Source organism: Triturus cristatus, chromosome 4_1, assembly GCF_964204655.1.
Source record: "Triturus cristatus chromosome 4_1, aTriCri1.1, whole genome shotgun sequence".
Lineage (NCBI taxonomy): Eukaryota > Metazoa > Chordata > Amphibia > Caudata > Salamandridae > Triturus > Triturus cristatus.
In genome coordinates this window covers 124470605-124474489 of record NC_140585.1, presented here as the reverse complement: position 1 = coordinate 124474489, position 3885 = coordinate 124470605, and positions in this window count along the sequence as shown.

The window sequence follows — 3885 nt, the reverse complement described above, 5'->3', positions numbered from 1 at the left end:
ACCAAAACAAAATTGTATAAAGAAATGTTGTAGAATATGTATATGTGGCATATTTTTAGTACTCATATTCTGGTTAGTATTAACCATAGCAATCACTTATTTGATGGTGACAGAAAAGAAAAATAACATAGATACTAATGAAAGGGTAGCTAACATAAATGGAAATAGAATTAGAAGCACCAGATGAATTAGATTTACATCACACTGTGACAAATAATGACACTGCTTTAAATGTATTCACAAAGCTCTGAGTTCAGTACGTAGACACCATGGAGATTAGTGATTGTTATGTATGTATGACATTACCAGCATCAGTAGCAGAAGGTGTCACCCATCACCATTTACCATTAACATATGGTATTTCATGTAGTATTTTAACTAGTTTATTTTGTAGAACATGGAAGCTACAGTATTATTATTCTAATCTAGATGTTATTTTTTTAAAGGTTCCTTTTCGCAAGAGTATGAATCCAGTTCTTAGTACTAAAGATGCACAGTTTATGAGTGAATATTTCCTAACTATCAAAGCAATAGATATAGCTGAAGCACACAAAAACAATCTAACATGTTCATTACATGAAGAAGAAAAGATATTTTTGAATTTAGTAAAGGAAAGGAGACAGGACTTCCAAAGAAAAGATTCTGAAAAGAAACCTCAGATTCCCCAATGGGCTGAGAAAGAGGAAATATATACATCTGGCAAGACTCATGCTGTGATGTCCCCAGATTTTGAAAAGAAAGGGAAGATCTGCCTCCATAGATTAAAGACTGATTATAACAATGTATTTATTGGTTCCAGTGAATGTGAACATAATTTTTTGGTTATTGGAGGATGAGGACTAAAAGGGAGAACAGATCCAGTATTTCCGGGAGTCTATTATGTGTGTGGGAATAAAGCTTATTTTAGGTTACCAGCACGGTGGTACGGGAGTTGTTATTTCGGAATAGTGTTCCCAAAAGTGTACCACATAAAAAGAATCACTGGAAGCAATGAAAACACAAAATAACTAAACCACAGAAAGAGAGCTAGTTTTTCAGAAATAGTAGCTGATATATTTGGTGCACTGATACCTTCAGTGGGAGTCATTCTGAATTCACGAAAAAGCTGTCAGTTATCCACAGTAGTTGATCGTTTATCGACTAATACTGCTGGGGGGTTCTTAATGATCAATGCAGAAATGGTTGCAATTAGATCAATGGTTTTACAAAATCGACTTGCTCTTGATATATTATTGACAAAAGAGGGCGGAGTCTGTAAAATGCTGAAAGCGCAACATTGTTGCACATAGATACCAGACAAAAGTGTTGAAAATGGAGGATACATAAAGAATATTTTGAAACTGGAAGAAGATTTGAAACCACTGGAAGTTGATAGTGTATGGAAGAAATTAACAAATAGCATTACCTCAATAGGGACTTGGTTTACTAATATACGCAAAGGTTTTATAGGCCAAATAATACTACCTATACTTGGAATAACAATATTAGTCTTAGCAATAATGACATGGTGCAAATGATGTAGAAAGAGAAAGAAACATGAAGTAAATGAAAAGGGAAAGAAAAGAAAGTATGAAGAAATACAGTTAGAAGAAATTAAAGGCGAACCATATAAGAAAATGATAAATTTAAAAGATAAAAATGAGGAAGGAAATGAAAAGACTGGAAAGGGAATTGAGATGTGTTAAAGCTGGCATCTGGTTTGGTGATGGATAATTTTGTGATGGCACAAATGCCTTCAGAGAATGGATTGATGGAGCAAGGACTCATATAAAAGAGACTTGCTCGGAAGCAATCCTCTCATATAACTCATAAGGTCATACTAATTGTGTTGCTTGAAATTAATATGCACCATATATCATATTTTAGCAAGATGAAGCTTGCTTACGTGTTTTACTAAAAAGTAATCGTGAAACTTAAAATGGCTGCTAACGCGGGAAATAGTACTGCGCATGCGTCAACTGCATCTATGCAGGATGACGTTCTGTCGCTTGGAGGGAAATTTCTGCACCTGCGCTGACGCATCTAAAATGGCCGCTTTAAAGCTCACATGCTAAGCATCTGCTTTGCTGAAACTAAAACAAGCTATTGACTAAATGCTAATGTGGGGAGGGCCTTTATAAGTAAATGGGATTAGAGTAGAGATAGGTGGTATACAGTGAAATTATTTTATTTTGAAATGCATATGTTTCTTTTTGACTTCTCTATTAGTTCGTAGTTGGGCCTTAGAGCAATACTGAAGTCTGCACCACACGTGACCCTCACACAGGTGCAGAAATAACAAGCCAGAAGCCATGATGTCGTTCTTGAATCTCGTCCAAGGCCGTATTTGCTACAAGTCCTGGGAACCTGCTGATCATCCTGACTGTTGAATTGAATAAATGTTATATGTGTACTGTTTGGTTGATAAAGATGTGAATACGGGTGGGAAATAAAATCTATGAATAAAAATTAAGGGGTGGGAACATTAAACAAAGAACCAAAGAAAATTATTAAAACTTAGCATGATGTGATGATCATCCCCCTTTTGCCTGTCCAATCAAAATTAGGAGTTTCATAAAGTTGAAACATTAATGGGTGGTACACACCATTAGAAAAGGTATAATTGAGGTAGTTTAGTTAGTTAGTTTAGGCTCGAGATGCTGAGATGCTGAGAGATTGGGATGCTGTCCCAGAGCTGAGCGATTGCTGAAGAAGAATCAATTTGCAGACTTTTTAAGCCAAATAATTAGAAGAAGATTGCGGAAGAATCGAGGAGGCAATAAGACAATTATTAGAAGAAGATCGTGGAAGAATCGAGGAGGAAGATAGTGTCAGAGAGGGGTGCGACGCAGGCGTCGGATCTAGAAGAGATCATCTATCCTGTCCTGAATCCTGTCCTGAAACCTGCCCTGAAGTCTTTGTCACATGATCTTTCCCTGGGGACACTTCCAGCTCCTTGGCCAAGGGGTTGGTTTCCACACCATTCTAGGTAAATATACGTTTGGGTAGGATGTCATTGTACTGCTCTCTCTATTTTCTCCTTTCTGAGTTCTGTCATCGTGAAACTTCGCTCTAATAGATGACTGATTTATTTGATTAATTTACTTTCCTTCCTTGGAGAAACGGAGTTCATACTGTATTTTTGATTTTGGCTCACATGAATCTAACTAGATAAAACATTTAAACTTTTTCCGAGTCTGTGGTTATTTCAATTAAATAGAAAATATAATTCTATGTTATTTCACCATCAACTAGTTCCACCTAATAGGTCCATTGACCAGAGGAAAGAACTTTTTGATCAGTGAAAGATTAGTTAAGAATGACAGGTAACTAATCTCATGGAAAGCATATACAAAAATTGACCACCAGCGGTATTTACTAGCCTATGTGAACGTGTGTGTTTATGGGCCCAGGTGAGTATATGGTGTTTGAGTACCTGAGGTTGGTAACCCGCTGGACCCACGATAATCGCTGCCAGGCTCAGAGACGCCCGGTGGACTTCCCCCTTGGCTTTGACTCCAGATCCTGTGTGCCGCACCTCTGCCCAGATAAACTAGTAGAAGGTGCACTTTCTGGCTTCCCCTGGCCCTCCCGTCTCTGGCTGCTCCTTCATTAACAGCCTGTTGCGACCTGAAGCTGAGGCGACTGCCTACTGCATCCTGTGGAATTGTGCGTGAAACCAGTGGCAAAGCTCTCAGTGGTGCAACAGGTGCGGTGGCATTCGAATTATGACTGGATTTTACCACCCAACTCGAGGGGAGGGGGAGGCGATGTGTGTATTTTTTAAGAACAACCGGAAACCTGTGTACCCGGATGCTTGGGAAAATGTTTGTTTTCATTAGGAGTTGTAGTTTTTTCTTTCTACCTCAAGAGTTCTCTATGTCACAGCAGACATCGCTTTACAAT